This window comes from Amblyomma americanum, chromosome 11 (genome assembly GCF_052857255.1).
Source record: "Amblyomma americanum isolate KBUSLIRL-KWMA chromosome 11, ASM5285725v1, whole genome shotgun sequence".
In the NCBI taxonomy this organism is placed as follows: Eukaryota; Metazoa; Arthropoda; class Arachnida; order Ixodida; family Ixodidae; genus Amblyomma; species Amblyomma americanum.
In genome coordinates, this window is record NC_135507.1 from 10,758,246 (window position 1) to 10,777,012 (window position 18,767).

The 18,767-nt window shown below is 46.7% G+C and overlaps 1 protein-coding gene across 1 annotated transcript in view; it reads right to left on the bottom strand.

The window, feature by feature from the left end:
* Positions 1-14,360, bottom strand: part of LOC144109428 (uncharacterized) — a 55,648-nt gene extending 41,288 nt beyond the window's left edge. The window contains exon 1 of the mRNA XM_077642219.1: positions 14,118-14,360. The gene's annotated coding sequence lies outside the window, so the exon portion shown is untranslated. The remainder of the gene's footprint in view (positions 1-14,117) is intronic.
* Positions 14,361-18,767: the final 4,407 nt, after the last annotated feature.

The following is an 18,767-nucleotide window of genomic DNA, read 5'->3' on the forward strand; positions in this document are numbered from 1 at the left end:
ATCCAACAAACCCAGCTGTGCATGCCTCTGGAATCTAATGAACAGTTCACTCCGTTTGTATCAGGGACCATATATGGAAGGGGGGAATTAGGCTATGAAACCGCGATCTATTATAAACAAAAACGTAGCATATGGACGTGACGAAGAAGGTCGAAGACAGGGCGGTTGCTACACTTACAACTGAATAGAACGAGACGGTAAACCACGCCCCATCCCAGAGCAACAACACGCATGCGCATGACTTAAAACAAGGTAAAAAACTGATAATCTTAAAACGTGTGTAAAAAGAGCAAAAAAAAAGAAAAGAGAAACAGCGATAGATGATAAAAGGTGCTAAGAAAACAAGTGCGCTTTAAAATTTTGAATTCCTTCTCCATCAGATACACAGATGGGGTACTAATGCACGTGCCTTCACTGCATATCGAAATTTCCTGGGCTTCCAAGAATTCCCTAGCCAATTGGTCGTTACCACGCCCTACAATCTTAGTACGATTAAGCAGGGGAAAACTATTTCACTTCTTGCAGTGCTCTGTTACGTTTTCCCCAGTCTGTTGGCGAAGTGAAGAGGCATGTTCGCCCAGCCTCACGTTTGTACGTACACCTGCCCGTCTGCCCAATGTACACAGGCCCACAACAGAGAGGGAACTGATAAACAATATCTGTTGCGCATGAGACGTGCGGTTTTATATGTTTTGTGCCACAACCTGGTTCTCTTTCCTTCTCTCGATCTGCTAAAGCACATAGCATTGCCAGCTTGATGGGCGTAGAAAACACGACGTAAACCACAAATTTCGCTGCCACTCTCCAAGTTGTGGGAGAGCCTGTGTACGTACGGCATCACCTCAAACTTCCTTTTTTCACCTGGTGTGATATGTCGTAACAGGAGCTCTTGTTTTTCTTTTAGCAGTTTCTTTCTAAGAGCCTCTGCAACTGCCACAAGAACATCGGCAGGGAAGCCTGCTTCCTTAAGTCTCTGGACGTGAATGTCAGAACTTTTTCCCACTCTGTGAGGGCATGACTTTAGAACTGCTGGCCTAAAACATGTAGCTGCTATGCCTCGCTTTATGAGCTTCGAATGGGAAGAGTCGTAAGGCAGAAGCGCTTTTTTGTGGTTCGAGGTTCGTAAGCCCAGCAAATTTGTTCATCAGTATTAAAATACAGGTAATATCTAAAAACTGAATGGTATCATGAGCTGGTAGTTCAATGGAGAAGTTGAATGAATTCATGATCCTTTTGAAACGAGTTATGATCGAGTCTACTACTAAAACCAAGTCATATCTAGGAGAAAGTTTTAGGACATCAAGAAAATCATCGACATATCTAAAAATACGCACAGCGTGCTCGTCACTCAACTGAGACTGAAGCAATCGTTCAAACTTAGCCAGTAAAATTTCGCAAAGCACAGGGGTGACACTTGGCCCAATACAAATGCCACCTTTCTGAATGTAAAAATGCTGTCTATGGCTAACAATCGTGGAATTTAGGTACATAGACAGGAGTTCCAATAAAAGAATCAATACTGACACCACAAGAATTCTGAAAGGACACCGGTCCCGCCTATTCAATGCACTCCCTCACCGCAATAAACAGTTCGTCGTGCGGCACCGAGTAAAAAAAAGTTCCTCAATGTCCACAGAAAAAGTCGAATTAGCACCGCACAAATCACCCCGCAGGATGTCAACTAACACAGCTAAGCTGACGACTTTGAAAGGGCCCACAGTAACAAGCCTGCTCAAGTGTCCCTGGAGGAAGTTGGCTAGACGAGCTTGCCAGCTGTGTCTCTTTGTGATGATGGCTCTGAAGGGACAGTCCGGCTTGTGCGTTTTGGCGATGAAAAAAAAAAACTTTAAAATCATTGCCCTTGCAGTTGCTCACTTCCCTCTCCAGCTTGTCCAGCTTACACACTTGCAGCAACTCCTGGTCCTAGCCTTAGCCGGCTTAAGAAGCGAGCGCCTGAAGTTCTTCTCAATAGCGTTGGCCGCCTTTGCTTCATACATCTCACGAGGAAAAACGACAAAGCCTCCATCATTATCTGCCAGCATCAAAGCCAACTTTGAATCACGAAAGTGCCCAACAGCACTCTTCACCTTTGTGAGGCTCTTTTTTTCCAGCTTGTACGCCTTGTCAACTGTGTCGACACCCTCCAAAATGCAATGTGCGCTCTCCTCAAGGCTCGCCTTGTCGGCAATTCTGTGAACGCTCTTTCTCTTTTCTTTTTTGCTCTTTTCCACACGTTTTACGATTACCAGTTTTTTTTTTACCTTGTTTTAAGTCATGCGCATGCGTGTTGTTGCTCTCGGATGGGGTGTGGTTTACGGTCTCATTCTATTCAGTTGTAAGTGTAGCAACCGTCCTGTCTTAGCCCTTCTCCGTCCCGTCCATATGCTACGTTTTTGTTCATAATATGTCTGACCAACTGGCCCCTCAGTATACTCTGTTAAACTGCGCTATGCCTAACGTGCTCTGAGTTTCGGTTTTTAGTGTGCGGGCAGCCGCAGAAATTTCGTCCTACGCTTGTATTAAACACCCTTTCGTATTGCTGTCCATAGTCACACCCTTATGAAAGAGTCTAACTTCGACATGCGCGATCTTTTGTGAGAATTTTTAGGCTTGCTGGTGGTTGGCTGAATCTTTCTTATAAATGTTAACATACCTGTATGATGCGGGACAATCTGCAAATGTACAGTCCCTCGCAGCATTTCCAGCGAGGGTGGCCGGAGCTGTCATCGACAGTGGCAAAACACAACAAAAATTTGCGGTATTTGTAGTATTTTTGGCCATGAGCTCATAATATATTTTTTTTTATTAAAACAGAATTTTCTATAGCATTGTGCTGTCCATTGTCACAGAGACTGAACTACAAGCTACTACAAAATACACAAAATAAAATGCTAGAATGCTGCAGTAAAAATATGTCGTTTGAACAAAACGACATAACATCTCGTCTTATATGAACACAATTCTGTAATTTATTTATTTATATTTCTACTGGTCGGTGATAGGGGCAGTGATTTTGAGCGTCCCGCCAGTATTCTACGTGCTGTCTTTCAAGGACGTGGTAGTGTGGGTAATGTGCACAGGTTGAGTCGCCGCTCTCTGAGGATTGACGTGCGCCGATCCGTAAGGTGGTGTCAGTGTGTCTGAGGGTCATATTGGTCGGAATATACGGAGGTCCGTAACTATTACGTTCCACAGCAAACGACCTGCGGAGGATGCACAAAGTACAACCTGGCGCACTAAATGTGCTCTGGGGGCAGACGCATTGTCAAGAAAATTGGCTCTCAAACCAACTGGCATCATGTGCCGTAACACGGAGTGTCATCTACGTGTCTTACTCGTGGTTATGCATACAAGCATGGCCACTGATGTTTAGAACATGAACTTTGCCTGCAATCGCTTTTTTTTTTACTTGGTCTACGGCACATTCGCTTATGACGAGAAGAGCGGCTCGCTACTCCACTGCTTTTGCAAGAGCGCGTACCTTTCGTGTGAATCAGGTTGCACCAACTTACTTTCTTCTTCAACATTTTATGTGTTTATTTCTCCTTTTTATTTAATCGTCACCGCAGTACGAATGCTCCTCCCATAGCCATCTAATCAACGCTGTCATGTACCAGGCACGGCACCGCAAACTTCCTAATCTCCTCCGCCCACCTCTCTACGTCATCCTCCGCTACGCTTGGCCTATCTTGAAATCCACTCCGTTACCCTTAAGAACCGTCGGTTATCTTTGCCTTCGCATATATGCCCTGCCCAAGCCCTTTTTTTGTTCTTTGATTTCGAGTAAGATGTCGTTAACCCACGTTTGTTCATTACCCATTCTGTCCTCTTGTCTCTCAACGTTACACCTGTCATTTTTCTTGCCATAGCTCACTGCGTTGTCCTTAACTTAAGCTGAACCCTTTTCGTTAGTTTCTGTTTTTATTTCAGACGATGTTTATTGCCTCAGGGCATAAAGATTATGAAATGAGAGATGAGTAAGATGCTTAAATAAATTAAAAAAGGTGGGCGGTGGTCGGTGCGTACCGGTAAGATACAGCTGTTGTTTATGCTTTTCTCTTGGGGGATGCTCGTAAACTGCCATTCATGATCTGAGAGAACCTGCCATATGCTCTCCACTCCGTTCTAATTATCCTACTTATTTCTCCCTCTTGGCCCGATTGTGCGGTGAATACGTCTACTCTGGGCGGGTGTATACCTGCAATAAGCAGACGGCAGGTATACCTGCCCCTAGTAAATGTATTCTCTTATCGCTTTTAACGTTTGGCTGCCTGTCGTAAACTACTATTGATTACTAAGACTGTTGAACATTAGTATAGTTTTTTTGCATATTAATATTTAGACCTACCGCTTGGCTGCCTTGGCGGACAAGAATCGTGCGATCTGCTCCGGCTGTTGTCTGATATCACACATACACAATACGGGGGCGGGTTGCGGGCTGATTGCAGTGTTTATGTCAAGGCTCGATTGTGACGCATATCGAACGGAGCCCTGCGATGTCGGATAAAAACGGAAGAAACAAAGGCGTCGCTATCAACATGACAAGTCTTTTATTCAAGAGGGAACGCTAAGCGTTGCTTTTCCGCCACTAACAGAAACTTCATTAGATAAGATAATTACTGTTTTTCGCTACGAGTTATTACGACGCCCCTATGGCGCTGCCGTTCCTAACGCTATGCAGATATTTTGGGCCTGGTTGAACTCCGTGTAATATCATTGCTATTATTCTCTTCTTGTTTCTGTGTTTCTGTTCGGGCATGAGTAAATCGATGCGTAGAACAACACTTAGCCGACAATGAGTCTGTTTAATGACACGCACTGTAGAAGCGCTGACTCACTGCTGAAATCGTGCGTCAAGTTGAATGCTTAAAACAAAAACACGCAAATTCAAAGAACTTTGGTTTGAGCTCGGTGTCCAGTCGTAGGTGTTCGGAGTGTGCGACACAAAATGTCCTTGATTTTTTATTCACAGCTCTTGTACTGAACACGAGCACTTTGGCACCATTATATACTGATATTATCTCGACAGCAAAGCAGGTGCGGTAAGTGATTGAGTTTCTGTCCTGGCCAGTTGGATTTCCCGAGTGTCTATTTGACAGTTTGTTTTATTATTATTATTTGTTATTTATGATTATTTATTAGTTATTAGGAACCAATGCCACTCGCATGAAATCGTGGTTGAAAGAGTATTTTTTTTCAAAAGGATAAGCCGATAAGTCCTCTAGCTTTCCATATGCTGAGGAAGAGAGAGCTAATTAAGCGTGGATTATTAGAAATAATTTTGCGAAGTGTACAGGATTTCGCTGTGACATACGTATGAAAATGACAGTAGTCACGGAGCTAAAAACACTAACACTGGTGCAAAAATTTTAGAACCTTAATTTAGGAGAGGAAATTCATGACACACTTCGTTTGCAGACTCCCACTCCTTAACACCTCAAATAGCTGCTCATCGTTTTCCGACTTTTTTTTATGGCGCGTAGCTCGTAAATAGCCGCTTAGAGCATTAATGCATTGATCGAGACAACGGTCAAGTCAGCTCAGGCGTTGTCTCGCTCGTTAAAAGCACATATTCTGCTCAACTTAACAAGAAAGTGGGGTTAGCTGGTGCTTATTAATTGGCTTAGGCAGTGTAACTGCCGCACAAACCACACGCCTGTTCAGCACGGTGGTTTATTCCTCATCCATTCTAGAAGTTTAAATAATTTTTTTCCATCTTTAGAGTCCTCAACCGGAAATAGATCAGGGAAAGCATTTGCGCTTATCCCTCCGTCTATAGAATGACTCCGTCACTCCGTTAGGTCACATGAACGACTTGCACCCGGCGGCCCCATGTCGATGGAGCCGAGATTCAAAGACCCCTGTCTGCTGTGAAACGTCACTGCACGTTAAATAACCCCAGCTGGTTCAAATGAATCCGGAACACTCCATAACAGCGTCTAGACCGCAACGGAGACCTAGTGGTTTGGGCATCCGTCTTGCATGCGGGAACTGCGCGGTTCGATCCCCAGTGCCGCTGAGTACCCACCAATGATACATTAGCTATAAGATTTTCCCTGGCCTAGTGCTCGACTTATCGTGGCTGTAATGATTGGGAAGTATGTCTTTGACCCTACCTTAGGCCGAAGCATCCCTTGCGCCATAAAGATTCATCATTATCATCACTATACAGCGTCTTTCCCAGCCCACGTGTATCGTCGGTGCTTCAAAAGGGCACACTGTACTGTACTGCACTGTACTGTACTGTACTTAGCTGTACCGCACCGCGCCGCACCCAACCGTAACGCACCAATGTCTTGAACTGACGTCATAGCTGACGCCATGACCACTGTGCACAGCTGCACCCTTATCTGATTCGCTTGTGGCCACCTGTTCCGATACGCGCTGTGAGTGCTATGTGTGTCTACTTTCATGGCTCCTGTTAGGTCGTGACCCCGTAGAAAAACACAACAGAAAATTTTCTGTCCTCACAACTGAATTTCTGCAATTCTTTGACCATGCACTTGCAGTAATAACAGAATATTGTGTAGTCATAAAGATAAGTACTACAGACTACAGAACTACAGGTTACAGACAAGTACTGCACAAAAAACTACGGCACTAGAGAAAAATAATACACAACAGAAAAAATTTTCTCGTGTTTTCGACAAAGTTTTGTCGTGTTTGTTTTCTTTTTACTGGATAGAGACTTCGCGTGAGACAAACCAAACAGACGAGGCCATTAATCACGGTTCCAGGCTTTACTAAAATCTAAAATCAGCTTACTGCAGCAAAATAGCTAAGTCTTGCTCATTCAATTATTATGATATATTCGGCAACTAATGCAACGGCGGCCATTTTCTATACCTCGAGAGTGTTCCACTGGTGTGCATTTCCAAACAAACAAGAAGTGAAAAGAACCAATACCTACTGCACCCCATCATATACACTTGAGAAGTAGCGATGAATTTCCTCGGCGGCCTGTACTTATGTTTCTGTTTTCGCTGGTTTTTTTGCTAGAACTCAAGCAGCAACAATGGGTCAAGCGTCAACACTGCCCGATTGTCTATGACTGGAACAGACGCAAGGGATAGCATGGGCGCACTTCGCGTTGCATTTACACGAAGCTCTCGCCCAGCGTTCACGGCTGCACAGCTGATTTCGTATGCTGTGTGTGCCTTCTTTTATCTACAGCCAACTGTCATGGCAGCGCCGTTGTTGACCTTGTGAAAGACATTGTCCGACCCTGGACCGTGCCGGTAATCGCACGTGCTAATGAGGTTTGTTTGCAGCATCAACAGTAGTTCCACTGGGTCAGCATTCCTCAGTGCAATGAGGGTTATTTACTTGCGAACTCATGGGCGTCATAACATAGCCTCTGACGCGCATAACACCCGACACGTTGAACACTTACCCTCAACTAACCTAACTGTCATTACTAAGTACATCAGATGCTGGATACTTTTGATCGACTTTTTTCGTAATCAGTAGACAGTGGTTTCTTATCCACCATATAATATTCTTTCTATACATCTCTTGATTGTCTTTGTTGTTCTGTTTTCCTGCGTTTCCTGGCTGGTACTACGGCCCTCGGACTATCTCGAACAGTATAGGTCTCTCTGTTATTCTAAGCACACTCCAACGTACTTTCAACACTGCATTCACCAAAGCAACTGAACTCCATGATTGTTCACGCCTATTCGCGCCTCCAGCACGAGAGAATAGCCGGGGCAATGTTTATTTGTTTGTTTTACAGGAAAAGGCTTAGCGTAGCTGTCTTCCTCTGGGCACTCCTTCTGGAGTCATTTGCGTTTGGCTGGTGCAGTGCTCATGCGAGCTGTAATGAGCCCTTCGACTTCCACGGACAGGGCTCGTCACGTTGCGAAAGGCAAGTTAAAATACAGCTTTCCAGAAAATTACGAATTCGCCGCGGATTGGTAATGTAGGCTGGCCAAAATCAGTTACGCCTGAAAATGAGCACTTCGGAATGCTGGCATCGCTCATCATGCTGAATGAAAAGGCCAATATTCGATGTCCTTCGGACTTTTCGAGACGCGGCTATATTTGCGCGTTCTTTTTTCTAACATCAACATATAGGCATATCAAATGAAACTCAGACTAGAATATGCGCGTGAGCGCAAGTGAAGGGAAGTGAACAAGAATCAGTGAGTTTAGATGAGCCCGAATGGACTTAGTATGTGAGGAGCTGTTGGAAATACCAAGTGCCATTAAATATTACGAACTGCTTAAGTGGTAGTATCAGAGGGTTTGTTGAAAACGTTGCTGAGAGTGCCGTTCAATGCCGTTTCATAACAGCTTTCCTAACAGTATTCTCAGCTGAGAATACCCTTTCACTTGGGTGCCGCTGAGAGTGCGGCATGATGTCAGTTGTGCTGCGTTGTATCAGAGAGATGTGTGCGACGGTAAGCGAGTGGGAGTGCTGGAAGATTACTATGTGGGTGAACATTCGTGTACGATGCAACGCAGAAAAAACAAGCAGCTGTTGTCAAATACAGCCCAAGACACGCATGCTGCTGCATTACTCCGCTGAACAATCACAGCATAGAACGAGATCAACATTTTAATGCTTCATTCTATTAAACAAGTCGGAAGTATCAAAATCATTGCGGTTATAATTTGGTCTTGTGATTACCTTTTCGTCGTCGGCGGGTTTTCTGGAGAATGGCCTCCTAGAATAAGGGCTCACCCACCCATTCTATGCATTAAACATTTCTTTCTCTCTTTCTGGAAGCCTTAACGCTATCAGGTTAAAACACCTGTGAATGACAATACAAAAAAAAGGAACAACATATTCTAGTTAGCGTTGTAAGTGGCCAGCAGAAAAAAAAATGCTAGCTTATGAGTCAAAGGTGAAACTATTGTTTCGGAATACATATAGATTAGCTCTCAAAGTCTTGCAATGATGCAACCAACGCCTGCAAACGCTTGCGAAGCAGCACTTGTGTTCAAAGCTTGTCGACGCTCGGTTAACTGCTTGTTTCCTCCTTTGCCGCATAATCTCTTCACGTGGGGCTCGTTCAAAGGATGTGAACGGCCTAGCCCCTCTTCCACCCCCTTTGCCTCTGGCGCCACTCGGCTCCTGCATGTCTTCTCGGCGCCACTAAGGCGAGATGCTTGTGAGGTTATTGCCGCCTGGGAGCGCTGATATGGGTGAGCTCTTACAGGTAGCTCGCGTATTGAGATATGGCCGCTATCATAGCGTAAGCGTGCTTTGGGAAGGGGGGGGGGGCACACACACAAAGCGAGAAGAAAAAAACGCTTACCAAGACTTCACTCAACCTGCCAACGGCCTGATAAGGTGATAAGATAGCAAGCCCACGGAGTGCGCGGCAGCGATAACTTCATTGTTTATAAACCTCGTTCGAGAAAAGAGAGAGCGATAGGTGATCGCAGGAGGTGTGTGGAGGGCACCTTCCCGCGGTCGTTATCTACCCTGCCACTGCTGTCGCAAGCAGTAATGAAGCATCATCGTTGCCACAGAAGATTGTGCATGCGCGTGTGCTTCTCTGATATCCGGAGATAAGGGCCGGCTCCGATCCGAGGCGCGTCGTCCCGGTGTTGTGTGGATGCATATGAACGCCAGCTCCAAGATATCCTGCCATACGCAAGGCGAGCGCAATAGCCCTAAGACCCCGGTGACGTAACGTACCGAGAGCTTCGCGTTCTGCCCAATATAACGGCACGAGTAAGAACAGCACTCAAAACAGCACAGGGACAAATCAGCACCACTAAGAACAGCACAGTGAACGAAAAAACAGCACACCGAAAAAATTGTGTGGTTTAATAACAGCACAGCGATAAAACAGCTCACTAACAGCACAACACAGCGGTGTGTGTGTTGTCAGTAAACGCTACATTGTGCATCCAGGTTGCAAGACAGCTACATCGTTCCTTTTTTATTACGCCGGTTTAAGTACGCATGTGCCCTCGTCGTGTAACGCCTTTCACTATTTTCGATGTGCTGTTCATTGCAGTGCTGTTTTGGCGCGGTGTTGGGCTCTCACTGTGCTGCTTTTCGTGGTGCTGACCTTTCACTGTACTGGTCTATCAGCTTGCTGCTTTGGCACGTGCTGCATCACAAGTGTTGTTTTGTCGCCATACTATTTTGATGCTGGCTTGTTTTGTCGCTGTAAAGTTTTGACGCGATAGCATATTAAGCACCCCGTTGTCCAGGAAACCGGTGTCGGCGTTGTGGGCGAAAAATCAGGATCATGACTCTGGCAGGTGGCGCCCGGAGAGCAAACTAAGAGGCAGGTGGGCTATCTAGGTCACGTGATTTGCGGCATCATCACAAGTTGACCACTGTGGCAGGTGGCAGTTAAATTAGTGATTGGTTGCGCGCATCCGAACCCGCGACCTCCGGATTTCGCGTTCGGTGCCCTGCCAACTGAGCTAGGGCGACGGCTGTCCAACCTTCTGCTTTCGGAGGTATTTATCTGTTTTGTCTGTCCTGATGCAATATTCCGGAGACGAGGCCTCGTCAGGCGTGCATTAAACGTCTTTTGCTTCGTCGACCTTGGCAGTGCTTTATACCCATGTGTGATATTCGGTCCTGTATTGTACACCCAGTTCTGTAAAAATAAAATGAATGAACAAACAAACATTGTAACCGAACCTTGAGAGTGCTCACCAGCGCCACCCTCGTCCTTAGCGGCGGACGTGGTGCGTCCTGTATTACCGCGAGTGCCACGCAAAAACGTGACCGAACGGTCAAGGCGGAAGCTGTGCGAGAACCTTCTTATGCTACCTATGGCATGAAGACTGCCATATTCGAGACCCTCGTTAAACTGTTCAGCAGACAAGCTCTGAATGGACATAACCACAAACGCGCCAACGCAAACAGCAGTAGTGCACAATGCTTTCGAAATCATAGCACGTAAGAAGACTTAAATGTCCCCGGTAGTTTTTTTGTTTGTTTACGCTCTGAGATCTTATCACGTTCCGCCGGTTGAACTGAATCACGAGAGACCGAGTACGAGGTGACCGGCGGCGTCGTTAGCGCCATCTGTTGAAGACCGGTGCAAAGAACACCTGTACGAAGGCCGCTATCTCGTCTAGCGCAAGCCTGCATGTTCGCTGGTAGGAGGAGGAGTTGGAAGGTGCCGAGAAAGGAAAGGAGGAGGTTACGGGGAAAGGAAACTACCTGGCTGCTTTGTGAAAGCGAGTGGTGAGCGTAGGTAAAGCTGTGAGGAGGTTATTAGGAAATTGAAAAGCGCGGAACTGTTACACGTCGTGTTGACACAACAATGGCGTCGTGAGGGAAAGCTGGAGGGGGCGAGAGGGAAATGGAAAGAAGTGCAGGTAGGGATAACGCGCACTGAGGATAACATATAAGGCCTCATCTGATCGGCAACATATACGTGTGTCGCGTGTTCAAAGTTTAATTGCTCGCTTCTCTAAGTGGAAGTTAACCGCCTTTCTCCATCTTTCCGGAACCCTCCACTTTCTTTTTGTTTTTCTGTCTAAGTTCAAGCTGCGGGTCGGTTCGTCGAGCCGCAGTTCTTGTATACGGGCTGCTTAAATGGATACTGAAGAGGAGTATCACGTCCAGCAAGATTATTATTATGATATTATGATTGTGATATTAGGGTACCGCGATTACAAATATATCCATTTTACCGAGAACACATCTTTTTGGAGCCATGAAGTTACGTTAAAATGAGATACATGCGGCGATGGTCCTGGCGAACTACGGTAACTTGGTTTGTCGGCCACGTTTGGTTAATCACTTTTTCGAACAATGTTGTTTCGACGAGTAAGTGCTGTCAAAATAGTAGGACAAGTACGGCCAGCACTGCCGAGTTGCGAAAACGCGAAGCGTTGCTCGTTCTGCGTGTCACCCGCTCGGCCTGAGCGAAGCCGTCGTGCACGGCTGTTTCAGAAGTGAAAGCAAGCACAAGGTGTTATGGTGATTCGAGCTTGAGCCGGACGGAGAGACCGCCATGTGTTTAGCGGACAGTTTATTCAAGAGTGTTGCACAATATATTGTGGCGCCATCTATTGATACGTATTGTAACAAAAAGCCTACTGGCTGGCGGGTGAAGCGGTTGAAGTTTTCGACCGTTTCTCCTGATTCGTCGCGAAGCCGGTGATGTGACGTCATAATATGGTGCCGCGGCAGGCGGCACAGGGTACATTGGAGTAGGGATGTCGTAAAGCGATCTCCAGTGAAAAGGCAGGCTCGTTCTTTTTGGGCCTTAAGAAGTGTTAACGGTCCGCGCATGCGTGGAGAACCCGGCAGTAACTGTTCTCTTGCATAATGGCATCGCACCCGGGCTAACCATGTCCGCGCCTCTACAGCGCTGGTGGTGGGAATACGTCACTGCTACAATATAAAATAGTACGTACTCTGTAGCTGCCAGAGTAAAGGTGTTTATCGATTTATCTCTGTGCGACCTTTTCTCTCGAATTATCTTCGATAATATTTAAAATGACAATTCTGGATAATTCGAAAGAAGATAATTATTCTTCTAATTATCTTTATTCATGAATGGGGTGTTTTCGGTGGATGTGGCGCATTTACTCTTACGCAGAACATATCCACCACCATCCCTGCTACCCCAGCTGATCATCCGAGATAAACCGATGAGTATTTCATACAAATCAGCACTCTCAAATCTTCCCGCTTCAGCAGCTTCCCACTAATGACGGATATAACGCAAACGCATATCATTCTAGAGATCCCAGATTAATCTTGCCAAGCGCCACATTCTGTCAACGATATCAGCGCTCCAAAGGCCGGTTAAGAATGAATGCAGTCAGCGTCGTGTGGATTTCTTGCATTACAAAATCAATTATGTGTTATGTTTTGTTCATTTTTCGCCGCGTTTTCGTTTCTTCTATTTTGCTTTTCTGCTGCACTGTATCGGACCCAATGTATGTCCTTCCCACTCCCCTCTTTAATGCTTTCGGGCCCTGAGGGTATTTGAATAAATAAATAAATAAATAAATAAATAAATAAATAAATAAATAAATAAATAAATTGTATGACAATAGCAATAGAAGAAAAGAGGTTAGCTGAGGCAAGCTCGGCATCAGTCCCCAAGCAGCACAGGTAATCGGCGCAATATTCTAAATGATTTGTTTCACACTGGTCTTTTGTTGTACCGATATTTGCCAATATATTTCTAATATTGTGCCCATTACATGTGCTGCTTGGATGGCCGGTTGCCTCATAGCTTACTACCAGTACAGTTTTCTTGTTAATTTAGCCTTATGCGGCTACCATGACTCATGGTATGGAGGCCACAGTCAGTGACCAACGAAATGCGATGCCCAGTATTCCTGGGCGCTTTGTGGGGTTCCATAGCACGCCTTACTAAGTTGGTGTACGTTTGCCGCTGCATCTTGATTGTACCAATTTTCCAGCAAAAAAAGCATCAATAATCCCAAATCAACAATAGCGAATTAAGCTCGGAAGCGAAGCTGCCGAAAGATAAGGGCGATTCGGTAGCGACGTTTCGGCAACAAGAACTGTTCTTCTCAACCGTGCAACAACTCCTTTCCTGATACTATGGCTGGTTCGAGTGCCAAACAAAACACGGAAACATGCCCAATTCTAGACAAAAGCATTTTTGAACGGTAACTGTGAAAGCAAATAGTGTAAGATTTCACTATAACAATCAATATATACGCAAATCTCCTGTCGGCAGGCTTGCATTATTTTGCTATTAACGTTCTTGCTGTCGCCAAAAGTGTTCCCCATTGGTTTTCTTTGGCAGTCTTAACTGCTTGATGCGAGTGCTGGAAATACTCTAAAAGAAAGATTTTGCTACAAATCGGAACAATGGACCATTACCTTCAATATTTCTGTAACAATACCTTACAATATTCCAATATTAAAATTTTTGTCCAAGAATATTGGACATGCAAAGAACGATTGAACAAGGGCGACCGATAGCGACGTTTAGGGCGCAGGCACTACGTTATTCCTTTGCAGTGGCATGCCTGCCAAACTCAAATGCCTTCAGTGAGGTTGTTTCTTTCATTTCATTTTTTTGTTACAGTGGTATTAAGCGCATTGAGCACTTGCGATCTAGTCGCTAGAGGTCGCCCTTTTACTGCTTATTGTCTTCAAACTTGAGGTACCGCGGAAATGATAAAACTTGCGAATTTACCGCGTCGGAGGGTGCGAAGGAGAGGAGATGATGCAACAGTTGCTCTAGAAGACTGCTGTCTCGTTCCACGGGGGCCCCTGTACCTCGCCAGACGTCGTCAGAGCAGTCGTCGGCACGGTTGTGAGGGTCAGGGTGGCGCGATTGCTGATGCGGCCGCTGGAGCAGGATCAGGAGCTTCGACAGCGCAGAGGCGGCTAGCGGTCTGTCGAACGTGGTCTCCGGGGCATCCCCTCTTCGAAGGCCTGCTGTATACTGTCTCAACTCTTGGCACCGGTTCCTTTCCGCTTTTATCCAGAACGCGTGGCGGGGTGAGGGTGTACGGCCCCCGAAGCCGGTCGGTCGGTCGACTCTATGCTTTGTATATGTCTCGGCCTGCAGCCCCGCTTTGCGTGTCTGTCTGTCTGTCTGCCTCTCTCTCCCTTCATCCTCCTCCCCTCGCTGCCTTTTCCTATGCCACTCCGGGCTCATCTTTGCACGCCTCTCACCCACTTGTGTTCATTGTTTTTCATTTGTTTAAGCCCCTCACCTGTGTCCTCAGCGTTCGCTCTTTTCTGGTTGGGAGAGGTCCGCCCGCGACAGCCAGTCGTCTTCCTCTTTGAAACCTGTAGCGTTTTGCTTGGCTCTAACACTACACGTCCTCGCCCCCCCCCCCCCCCACCCCCCCCGACCCCCTCCCCAAGTGTCGCTTGATGGGTCGAAATTATGAGGGACAGAAGGTAAAAGAGAAAGGCCCCTCTTACTAGCGGCCACTGGCTTCGCATAAAGTAGCATGCGTGCCCTGGATTGAAACGAATGCTGCATTTTAATCGATATGCGCTGCGCGGTGTCTCAGCGGGCTTCTTCGCCCTTACGTCCACTATGTAGTTCGTTGATGGCGGGTCTGGGCATGTATCGCACGTACACTTGTTTACTACGGAGATTTGAGGCCGTTACTCGAAGGAGTCAATGTTGGGTGGCGGTGAGCGGTCAGGTGGCGATTTTCAAGGTCTGGCGGCTTCTGAGGCAAGGAAAGTAGGCTTGCTACTAGCGCGTGTTCTTGCATTAATTGCTCGGGTGAGTCGCTTGCGCGAGGACTTCGCCGATTGGATGTCGTGCAGACGCACTTTTCTCAAGGTCTGCTTCAATCGGCATCCTTGATGCACGGTCCGCTAAAATTACCGGCTCCGGTTCGGCTAAGCGAGAAACAAAGTTATCGCGGCTCTTGGACATATGGCGCTGCGTATTAACTGCAGCCTTTTACAATGTACACTACACGCGCTTTTTTATTGCCGAGTTATCTTCGGAAAAGTGCGAAAAGAGAACTTTTTGTTTCGAGGCCCTAAATAATAGTGGCGCGGTACTGGCAGTGGCGCGGTACGGAGCGCTCGCGCTAGGGCAGCGGCCATTAAATCATATCTCTGCCTTCGTTCATCGTGTTTCATTATTCGGCTGTGCGCCAAGTAGCAGTATTGTTATTCCAGCATTTATTTTACAAAAAATTAAGAGGGCAGTGAAGACTGCTTACGTGCTGAGATGGCGAATACAGTGTATCGTTCTGGTGGTGGTGGTGGTGAAATACCTTTATTGCCTCGAAAAGAGGCGCAGGGAGGTATGATTTACTGACTCTTAAGGGGCCGGCCCTCACAAGCACTAGGTGGAGGTTCCTAGAAAGGGACCCCAGTGGCGTCGGCCGCTGCCCGGGCACGTATACCAGGGCCTTTAGGGCCTGTTGATCAGAGCAGCCGAGCAGGGCCGCCTCCCAGTCCTCCTGCGTTCGGTTTGAGATGAGGGGGGATAGCTGGCTTGGAGGGGCAGGCCCACACCATGTGGTAGATGTCCGTAGACTTATCCGCACAGTGTGAACAGCTACCCGAGAATGAAGGATCGAACTGTTTGAGAGCTGCCGGGCCCTGCAAAGTATTAGTATACAGGCGGAGCAGAAGTCGCTCCTCCGAATTTGACAGACATTTACACAGGCAGGGATACACGCCATGGCCAAGTTGATTTAAAAATATTTGAAGGAGTAAGCCGGAGTGAATTTGAATTCCTGATCGTCGGGGTCGGAGGAGAATGCCTGGTGAGAGAGCGCTCATGCGGCAGCGTCAGCTGCCTCATTTCCCTCAAGGCACATGTGAGCAGGAGCCCAAACGATATTCCGGTGAGCGGGGTCCCTGGTGTAGACGCTGTTTTGGAGAAGGCGTTAGGTGAGGTACGGTACCCAGCCCTGCTGGTTCCTCGCGAGTCGGAAATAATTGTTTTGGAAGTTTGGTGAGATTCAGCCAACGTAATGGAGACCTCCTCCGTGTGTGTTATGTCACAGGCTCGGAAAGTAAAGTCGTTAACTGTTTTGGATTGGAGGACGACAGCGGCCGTGTACCATCCCACATGGTGCCATTGTGAGAGTTCTACCTCGACGCAGGGTGCGCACTGAGAAATGAAACGAAGGCGTGCTTCCGACCTCTGATTCCACAAAGGTCTGATCGAAACACTCGAACACTCGGTTCGAATACCTGTAGCGACCTTGCCTCCTGCATAACAAAGAGATGTATGCTATATGATACGAGAAATTGTATGACACTACCCGCAGCGGTGTACGACGAACGGTTGCGTCACAACTTTGATAAGAAAATTGCTTTTTGGGGAAAGAAAATAGCGCGGTAACTGCCTCACATCTCGGTGGACACCTCAACGGCGCCTTAAGAGATGAGGTAGTCTGGGAAGGCTGATTATTGAAGGTGCATATGTCGTTGGTTCGACAGTCCCTGTCGCAAGCTAGCCTCCCACTTTACTATAGCATATGTAAGCTATATGCAACGAGAAATAGTATGACACCACCCGAAGCGCCGTAAAACAAAACGGTTGCTCGCAATCTCGGTGCTTATGTAGTCGGTAAAACTGACGCCACATTGAGGTCAGCCAGTGGTGGGTATACCTATATAAAAGAACGACATGTATATGATTGTCTGAGGTGGCGGTTCTCGGATTGCAGGGTGCTTACTGCAGCCGCTTGATGACGTCGCCCAATTTTTCTTCCCATCACTGGGATTTTCTTTATCATTTGGTTTATGAGGGTTTAACGTCCCTCCTCGAGACATAATCGTCAAATTTTCTGTGCGCGCCTTTACTTTGGTTCTTTTCCTTTCTGATGTTTAATTCCAATTTGTCATCATCATCACACCATCAGCCTGACTGCGCCCACTTCAGGAACAAAGCCTCTCTGATATCTCTCCAATGACCCTGCCCTGTGCCAGCTGCGGCCACCTTATCCCCGCAGACGTCTTAACCTCATCCGCCCACCTAACTTTCTGCCACTCCCCGCTGCGATTTACTTCTCTTGGAATGCAATCCGTTACCCTTCACGACCATCGGATATCTTACCTTCGCATTACGTGCCCTGCCCAAGCCCATTTCTTCTTGTTGATTTCTACTAGGATATCATTAACCCGCGTTTGTTCCCCGACCGACTCTGCTCCCTTCCCGTCGCTTAACGCTACACCCATCATTATTCTTTTTATAGCTCGCTGCGTTGTGCTCCGTTTAAATCGAACCCTTTTCGGTGTCCTCCACGTCCCTGCCTGATAGGTGAATACCGGTAAGATGCAGCTGTTGTATACTTTTCTCATGAGAGACGTTGGTAAACTGCCATTCATGATCTCAAAGAACCTGCCAAATGCGCTCCACCCCAATCATACTCTTCTAGTTATTTCACTCTCGTGATCCGGGTCTGCGGTCACTACCTGCCCTAAGTAGACTTACCTTACCACTTCCAGCATCTCTCTACCAATTGTCAACTTCTGTCTTCTTGCTAGACTGTTGAACATTAAGTTGGTTTTCTGCATTTTATTTTTAGGCCCACTATTTTACTCTGCCTGCCTAAATCATTGATCATGCTTTGCATTTAATCTCCGGAGTGACTTAGTGAGACAATGTATTTAGCGAATCGTAATTACTAAGGTATTCTCCATTAACTCTTATACCCGACTGATCCGAATTCACGCCTCTGAATGCCTCCTGTAAACAGGCTGCAAATAGCATTGGCCAGACCGTGTCTCCCTGCCTGACACCCTTCCTTATTGGAATTCTTCTTCTTCTTCTTCTCCTCAAGTAATATGGCATCCTTATTGGAATGTTATTGCTGACTTCATCATCGTCGTCATCAACCTGACTACGCCCAATGCACGGCAAAGGTCTCTCCCATGTCTCCAATTAACCCTGTCCTTTGCCAGCCGCGGCCACCAAATCCTCGCAAATGTCAGTCTTATCCGCCCACCTAAATTTCTGCCGCCCTCTGCTACACTTGCCACCTCTTGGAATCCACTCCGTTACCTTCGAGGAACAGTGGTTATCATGCTTTCGCATCACATGCCCTGCCCATGCTCATTTCTACCTCTTGGTTTCGACTAGGATGTCATTAAACCGCGTTTGTTCCCTCACCCACTCTGCCCACTTTCGGTTTCTTAACGTTTCAGCTACCATTTTTATTTCCATATCTCGTTGTATTGTCTTTAACTTAAGCTGAACCCTTCTCGTTTGCATCCACTTTTCAACATCGTTTCCATTATCCTAAAAAAATACGGCTAGTTTCGAGATTACCGCGCCCATGCGTCTTCTGCGCATTGACCCGCTTTCGTCAGTCTCCGCCCTGCGCAGAATATATATACACCGCTTCTG